This window comes from Cydia pomonella, chromosome 2 (genome assembly GCF_033807575.1).
Source record: "Cydia pomonella isolate Wapato2018A chromosome 2, ilCydPomo1, whole genome shotgun sequence".
Taxonomy (NCBI): Eukaryota; Metazoa; Arthropoda; class Insecta; order Lepidoptera; family Tortricidae; genus Cydia; species Cydia pomonella.
This window is the reverse complement of record NC_084704.1, coordinates 27,319,045-27,328,377: the sequence shown is the minus strand read 5'-3', so window position 1 is coordinate 27,328,377 and position 9,333 is coordinate 27,319,045. Positions and strand designations below refer to the sequence as shown.

The following is a 9,333-nucleotide window of genomic DNA, read 5'->3' as shown; positions in this document are numbered from 1 at the left end:
TGCTTAGGTAAAATAATCGTTAGGTAATATACATCATTATATTATATAAAGTATCAAAGCGTTCGTATGTAGATATTATGTACGTCCCTCGTCCTAGACCACCCTGTAAATTTATTGTAGGTACTGATATCACAAAACAGTGTGAATAACTCCCCACGCTTGAGACATTGACTCATAACATAAGTACCATGAAGGTATATATCTACGTCCGTGATAAGCACTTAAATACCTACAATTACTGATTCTGTGTCATACATTATAAGTAGTCCGAAAACACTAGATAAGGTTTAGATTAGACACGTGCTTGTTAATATTAAGTTTCTGTCAAAAAAATTAGGAGTACTGGACTAAAAAACTTTAATGATTAGTGAATTAATGAAAAAATATGAACGTCCACAAATTAAAATTGACATGTTACCTATCATGTACCCCAGACGTTCATGACTCGGAAACCAAGATACCTAAATCATATATCAAGATACAAAAAACATCGTATTGATGTTGAAATCTTATTCTTAGGTACTTATCTTGATATCTATTTACCCCGGGAGTAATTATCATGGAGCATGGGGGCGAAACACCTGGGTGAATATCATCACAAAATATGACAGCATATAAATATTTTTAATTATAGGTATTTAAATAAGATTAAAGCTATCTAAATTAACAGATGGCTATACCTATAAGTAAAATTGAAGTGGACGGTGATGTCAACCATGTTATGGTAATGAAATCAGTAGGAAAATGTGGCAAATTTAAAAAATGTTGGTGCGAAGGTTAAAGGATGACTCACGCTACACAGGGCCAGGGCCGGGCCGGGGCGGACCGGAGCTAGCCGTCACACGGGCTTTCAGGAGCGCCACCATCTCTATATCATAGTATATCTATGCGTTAACACTCGTTGAGTCTCCGAGCGCGTAGTGATTATATGCTCTTTGCCGAGCGCGAGACAGGCCGGGTCGGGCTGTCCGAGCTCACCGAGCCGTCCAAGCAACGGACTGTTCATGACAAATGTCACAAATGTCAATCATATTTAAAAAATTGGTTCGATGGGAAGGAATTCGATATCGAAATAAATAATAAAATCAAAATATTGGCCCTGGCTGCCATAATAGCTGATGAAGAGAATACTGCATACTCTAGGCAATTGGGCATTTGGGCATTTCATTCAACATTATGTGAAGAGCTTTATTTCCACATGACCCGAGTCTCTTTCGAAGCCACCGTGTTCTCTGCTTAAGGTAATGGAAATACAATGCGTGTATATTGTCTAAAATAATCATGTGCCGAAGCATATTAAACTATTAAAAGGAAAAGAGATGACCGGTTCTCCATTCAAACATAGTCCCCATTTTCCTCTCTGGATATTGATATTCCCTTCGTTCTACATCCAATTTTGTAAAAATATTTTCCGTAATGGGGACTACGTTTGTATGGAAAAGCGGTCTCGTTTTGAGGTAGGTACCTAGGCAGATTACTTAGAGATTGACTCATCACAAGCTGATCTAAGTGCTTCTTAGCGAGTAGACCGCCTATTCTTTTTCAGTATTATTTTCTTGTATTGCAAAAATATATCCGTTGGGGTTCAGTGATACGCGATAGATATTAAGCCTGAATCACAAATGATCATTTTGCTTAATGCCGCGTTTTTGCATTATTTTCTCCCATCAATCCTATCATAGACTTGTTCCGTTTCAGGAATGCATGAAAAACTTAAGTTTAAAAGAGAATATATTTCCAATGGCTGTAGGAATGCCACAACATTTTAAAGCATCGATATAAGATAATCATCTACAAACATTCAGCTACAGCGAAATACGTTATCCTCCTCTAATCACCCCAAAGAAAATTTGAATTTCGCGCCTTTTTCTACTGTGACAATGTTTTTTTTTTTTTTTTTTTTTTTTTTCTATGTATGGACTTGAAGGCGGTGTTGCCCATAGCCAACGTCAAGTAAAAGGGTGGGAAATAAACGCGGAAAGGAATAAAGGATATTCGGAATTTGGAAAAAGTGGTCAGGTCAGGTATGCTCAATAAAAAAAATACAATGTGATAAATATACTTAATATTATAAAATACTATACTTTAATGTTATAATGGAAGATGAACCAAGCTAAGATGTTATATAAATCGGGGTTAATAAGCAAGGAAGGAATGTCTATTGGAAAGGGAATATGTTTAGATTGTAAAGTTTCCATAAAAACAGTGCGATCGTATAAGGGACAAGAAAAGAATATATGGTTAATATCAGCCTCATCAGCACCACAGTCACATTTAGGGTCATTTATAAATTGAAATCTAGCAAGATCAGAAGGAGCAGATGTATGGCCCAATCTCATGCGTGTTAAACATGATATTTCACGTCTTTTAAAGTTTTTATTGTAAAACCACGGCTTTATAGGGATGTCGCTTTGAATCTTAAAGTAATAACTTCCTGATTCCAGGCTGCTCCAAAACCAAAAGAACTCCCAGGCTAGCCTGAGATATCTTTTGGGGAGCAAAAGAAGATCATGGCAATAGTTTTTATACGGAAATATATCACCAGAAGCAACAGCATCTACGGCCAGACGATCAGCCTTCTCATTTCCGGGAATTCCACAATGACTTGGCACCCATACAAAGTTTACAGTAAGCCCTTTCTTTTCGCATTTTAACAAGAGTTCTCGGATATCATATAACAAAGGGAAATTATATGCCATTTTAAAAGGTGACTTTAATATAAGTTGGAGGCAACTTTTAGAATCTGAAAAAATTACACATTTATTTAAATTAAACATGCAAACGTACTCAACAGCTTTATAAATACCAAATAGTTCTCCAGTAAATACCGAAGACTCTGGAGGGAGTTTAATTTTTTCTACAACATTATACTGGTGATGAAATACACCAACCCCAACACAACTATTTGTAGAAAGTTTTGATGCATCTGTGTATATGTGATGCCAACCAGACCAATTTTCGCCCACTAAGTTGTTAAATACAGGTTTTGCACTTATTATATGCTTAATAATATTGGAGTCTAGAATAACTTGTGGAGAGATAGTCAAAGAGTCAAAGTCTTTCTCGTATATAGGAAGGGAAATATATCTGACAGTAGGAGAAGACAGAGACTTAAATTTAAGGTAGCTATTAATTATACAAGGAGGAGTTCTATTACGCCAATATGGAGATGTCTGTATGTGATCATAAAGAGTCAATAATTTTGTGATCAGAGGATGTGATGAAAATTGCATAGTCCTAAAAATGAATCTGTCAGATAAAAATTGACGTCTTAAATGCGTAGGTGGGTCAACACACTCCACTTGCATAGCATTAGCAGGACTGGTTCGCATAGCACCAAGGATTGTCCTAAGTGACTTATTCTGTATGACATTGAATGCTTTAAAGGCTTCTTCTGTACCCGGTGTTAAAAGAAAAGAACCGTAATCAACAACGCTTCTTATAACTGAATTATAAATAAGCTTCAAATAGAAAGGATGGCTACCCCACCATACACCAGCTAAGCATCTCAATATGTTTAATGAGCGTTCGCATCTACCTTTAACATAATTGGAATGACCCTTGGTGGACAAATTGTAGTCTAAAACAATTCCTAAGTATTTAACTTCTTCGCAAAAGGAGATTGCAGATCCACCATAAGATAAATTTTCATGAACAGTTTTTTTTCTTGGAGAAAATAGAATCGCCGAGGTTTTCGGAACTGAAAGGTCTAACCCATTATTATTTAAAAATACATTTAGTTCCTTTAAACTAGCATTTATATGCTCGCAGGCCTTCTGTACTGATCTATTTCTAGAGTAAAGAACTATGTCATCGGCGTATTGTATAATAGATATATAATCTGGCAAATTAGAACTAAGGTCGTATGTATATACATTAAAAAGTAAGGGGCTTAATACAGAGCCCTGTGGTAGTCCTTTCCAAACTGTCCTGTATAATACTTTATCATCTAAATCTAACTTGATCGACCGTTCATAAAACATAGCAGCAATAATATTGCATAAGCGTTCAGGCACTCCCAAGAGGAACAATTTATTTACAAGAATTGATATATTTACATTATCGTAGGCAGAATTGATATCTATAAAACAAGCTACTACATATTCGCGTTTTGAAAAGGCTAAAAGAATATCAGAAACTAATAAACTAACACAGTCTAATGTGCTTCTACTTTTGCGAAAACCATATTGAATATCAGGTAATAATTTCTTACTTTCAATAAACCACTCCAACCTATTTTTAACTAAATGTTCTAAAATCTTAATTAAAACAGAAGATAACGCAATTGGACGATAAGAGTTTGGATCATTACGGGGTTTATTCGGTTTGAGAAAGGGTAACACTAACTGTATTTTCCAATTTGGTGGAATGTCGCATGTCAAAAATATTGAGTTGATAATATTAAGAAAGTAACCTAGAATATTGTCACTAGAATGGGTCAAAAAGGAATATGGAATACCGTCGCATCCTGGTGCAGAATCCTTCACATAAGATAGCACATTCTTTAGTTCCAACAATGAGAACGGACTGTTAAAACGCTGCAAGTTATCGTTATCAGTATTAGACGAGGGAGACGGTTCCAGACACACGGGAAATGGGGCAAATGGAGGAGCTAGTCTATCTAAAAAAAATTCAGCTACTGCATGATCAAGTTTGATGCCACTATTTTCTACAAAAGCTCCTCTAAACATTCTAACTTTCCTCCAAACTTCTGACGGGTGAGTACTGGGGCTTAAGGATGCACAAAAAGACCTCCAACTGTCAACTTTCTTCTTCTTCAAAAACTGCTTTGTTTCTTTTGAAGTAACTAAGAAGGAATTAAAGTTCTCTTCGCTCATGTTATTATTATACATTAACTCAATTTGTTTTCTCTTTTTAACAGCTTCTGAACATTCGGAATCCCACCATGGAGGACTGGGAATGTTAAATTTAGAGGGCTTCTTACGTGGAAATACTTCATCAGCTACATTAATTATAAATTTAGCAAAAGCATCAGAAGATTTGAACAAATGTTGCCGAGATACATTGGGCAATTCTCCCAACCTCTCATCCATATGTTTGCGAAACTTATCCCAATCTGCATTTTGAAGTTTATATGCCAACAGTGGAGATCTTTTAAGTAATGGTTTATTTTTGAAAGGAAAAGATATGACAATTGGAAAATGATCACTACCATAGGAGAGTGGAAGTACCTCCCACAGTAAAGAGTGTGCAATGGAAGAGCTACAAATGGATAAATCTAAGGCACTAGGATTCTCATTGGGAGCAGACCGACGAGTAGGAACACCAGTATTCAATATGCATAAATTATAATAATCAGCTATGTCTATTATTTCCTCTCCTAAACTGCTTGAGTTGTAACACCCCCAAGCAGGGTGATGGCAATTAAAATCTCCTAATATTAAACATGGAGTAGGAAGAGATGATATGATATTTCTTACTTCACTAAGTATGGTGAGTGAGGGATGAGGTATGTACACTGAAACTATGCAAATGTTATCTACAAGTGCTGAAATTATGGAAAAATCATGATTATGTGCTAATGGAACATGAGTGAAATGAAATGATTTTTTAACAAGTATGGCTACACCACCGTGCCCATCCGACCTATCTTCACGGAGGCATGCATAGCCAGGAATTCTGAAACATGACTCAGACCGAAGCCATGTTTCAGATAGGGTAATAACAAATGGATCATATTTCTTAATTAAATGTATTAAATCACTTTTTTTATTGTTGATACTGCGACAATTCCATTGCAGGATTTTGGAATTGTTGGCCATTATTGGAGGAAACATGAGAAGGACTGGTAATGTGTGCAGCGTTGGACGGTTCTGAATGATTTTTATGAAGATTAATGCTTAATAGTGGAATAAGTTCTAATATGAGGTCATTGGTAGTTTTATTGTTAGATTGTGGCACAATGGCACAACCATTTCCGGAGGGAGATGGCATGTTATAATCTTTAGCTAAATTGTAATGTGAGGCAGTGTCAAAACCTTTTTGGGATTTTGGCAAGCTGCGAGGCTTCAGAAAGACTGTTTTTTTATATGAATGAGTAGTTGTGCCTGTATTATTATTATTTCTAGTTGTCTGGGTCGGTAGAGATGTTGGAGTGGTTATAACCACATCTGCATAAGGTTTCGTCACAGGAGGATGCAATTTTATCGCTTCTGTATATGAAATAGCACTTGTGGCCATAGTAAGCTTTATATTTTTCTGTCTTTCATACTCCGGACAGCGAGACTTATTTGTAGCAAAGTGAAGGCCAGAGCATAGGCAACAAGAAGCACAATCCTCTTCAATAGTGCAAGAGGACCCAGTATGACTCTGTCCACACTTGTAACACCGGGGTTTAGATCTGCATTGAGCCTGTGTGTGACCAAACCGGCAACAGTTGAAGCACTGGATGGTTGGATATACATATAAATCTACTGGCAGAGCGTTATAACACATAAAAATGCGTTTTGGGAGAACCTGGCCATCAAATGTTAGAACAACTGTTTGTGATGGCTTCCAGACTGGAGAACCATCCACCATGACTTTATAATTAATCCTCCTCAACTTTAAGACTTCACCACAACCTACTGGAACACTGATGTTTTCCTTCACCTCATCCAAAGACATTTCAGATGGAACACCTTTAACTACACCCATTTTAATAACATTAAAGGATGGAATGAATGCTTTATATCTATTCTCATTCAGTCGACTGTCTTGCAGAAATTGGTTGGCGTCCTCATATTTTGAAAATGATAGTGAGACTCTATTGCGACCTATACGCTTAACACTGCCATTTACAATGTTTTTAAAATGATTGCGTTTTAAAAAGTTGCCAAAAGCAACTGAATGTATAGAAGTGCCATCGCTGGGAGATTCTTGTTGCTTCTGTACATGTACAATGTATGGTGAACAATCTGAATTAATATATTGTTTCCTAGCTGTGGGCTGTGAGGTGATAACATCAGCAGGAATCGCGGCTGGGGCCGGGGCCGGGGCCGGAGCAGGAGCAGGGGCAGGAGCTGTAAGTGGAGCGTGAGAATGTCTACTATCATTATTATGGTTTATGGAAACCTGACAATCGCAATCATCTTTGATAGATTCCCTATCCCTATTTTTATCTTTATTATGTCGCTTTTTTTTATTGCAATGACGACATATCTTCCTTGATGCTGTCCTTCGTTTCCTAGCCACAGAGGATATAGAGCTATCTGTATCCACGCTGTGATATTCCATCATTTCTTTATCAGATTTATTATTGTAGTCGATCGTGATTGTATGGGAAACCGGAGGACAACCTCCCCCTGGGTCATGCGGATCATCGTCGTCACCGCTCATGGCGGTGAAAAATGTACAAATAACTTACCTAGGTGATGAATGTATATATACAAAATATAATAAACTAACTACTAATGATATTTACAAAGTATTTACACAGAGTGGACCACTATTAACACAAAAATTATTTAAAATTTGTTAAATGTAAAAAAAGACGCGCGCACAGGTCGAAGTTTCCCGCCCTTTTTTTTCTGTGACAATGTTGTTTGACAGGCTATAGAGAAAACGGTCCGAAAGAGAGAATCAAACTAAAGGTTGTCTCACTCGCACTAGTTACAGTATTGACTTATTTACTTATTGTAATGTTGGCATTATTGTCTAATGATGTCATTGCTCCCTTAACCCCGTGACGCATGTCATAAAAATATTTTGCTTAAATTTGAACTTTAACAACTGTCCATAGAGTTAAATATTATAACTGTCATATATGGTCGCATATGCGGTAAAGGGTTAAATCATATCTATGTCACAGTAACAGTTTTGAATATCAATAAAAACAATATAAAAGGTAATCATGGTTTATATCCCGGTCGATTTAAGTCTATGCCACAGAATAAATAATAATACTACCGTACAGATATGACACTTCCTACAAAACCGAAGTATGACAGCGATTCATGGACGAATTATGCTGTCCCTTTCATTATATATCATTGTCAAAATTCAAATCATTATCTTATCTGTGGTCGTGCTCGTATAGGAACAGGCTGACGCAACTAGGAACAAAATAAGTTTTGTATGGAACTTGTTTCGCAAATCTTTGCCAACGAAGAAAAATAAAACGTCAGTGCTATTTATTCTGTCAAGTTTACATCAAGTCAACTGTCAGCCTAATTGTTTTGTTTGTTATGAAGGCTTCAATGTTTTGTTCGGGTATTTCGTGCAATTTCTTTATTATTTAGTGAAAATATCGAAAATAGTGAACCGTGATCAGAGTAAACAACGAGTTTGTTACAATGCCACCGAGAAAACGGTTTACTAAGTGTGAAATATGTGGCAAGCGAGCCACTCGAGAAAATCACAAAAAAAGGGATTTTATGGCGAAATTTCCCTTGGATAAAGACTGGTACGTATTGCTTTAGATACTTTTGACCTTATTTTGGTGCAGCAGGCTTTAAACACATCGAAAATTTGATATTTTATATTATTTTTAGTTGTGAACTAGGGATGTACTAAAACTATCGATAATTGTATGTTTATTTGTATATCAGTGTAAGTAATTAAATAAAATATGTGAAATTTCCTGAGAACTTGCATGCAATATGACACAAAATTAATTCGTCGAAGATTTTCAGTGGAAAATTATCTATCATCTATGCATTAATGGTCATTATTTAACATATTTGATTTGATTTATAGATGCATATTAGCGCTAAATAATCAGTTGATCATCTCATTAGCAAACACTTGGAATATAAACTGTACATAACCAAGGCTGTATGTTTTCAGATGCAGGCAGTGGGTTAAATTTGTTGGGAACGAAGACCTGATACATCTTCCCATAGGAAACTTACATTTATTGAAACATGTATCTGCAGATCATTTTGAAAATAGTGCTTTTAATAAAAAAAAAATTAAGAAAAAAAATAGTGAAGGATTTTATAATTACAATCTGAGTGTAACGAGGTATTCTAAAATAGAATCCTAGCGTAGTGAGGGATTCAAGTGTTAACGACTATGGGTGGTATTCCACCTATGCAATTTCTTTGTCCAATGTGTATTGCGTCTCACATTTTGATTAATGACAGAGTGAGACGCAATGACATTGGACCAAGAAATTGGATAGGTGGAATACCACCCTAAGGTGGAAATATTTTTGCTACCACGTGATAAATTTACATACTGCTTTTCACACCACCTATGAGGAAATTATTATGGTACAAATAAATTTAATGAATAGTAATTAAATTAAATAATTTAACCAATTTGTTAGACCTGTACCCCAAAAGCATAAAATTGTTGTAGTAATTCACCGAATCGCATTTCACCTTGAAT

At 36.0% G+C, this 9,333-nt stretch overlaps 1 protein-coding gene across 1 annotated transcript in view; it reads right to left on the bottom strand.

The window, feature by feature from the left end:
- The window catches only part of LOC133534794 (uncharacterized), a 259,834-nt gene that overhangs the window by 86,485 nt on the left and 164,016 nt on the right, over positions 1 to 9,333 (bottom strand). The window lies entirely within an intron of this gene.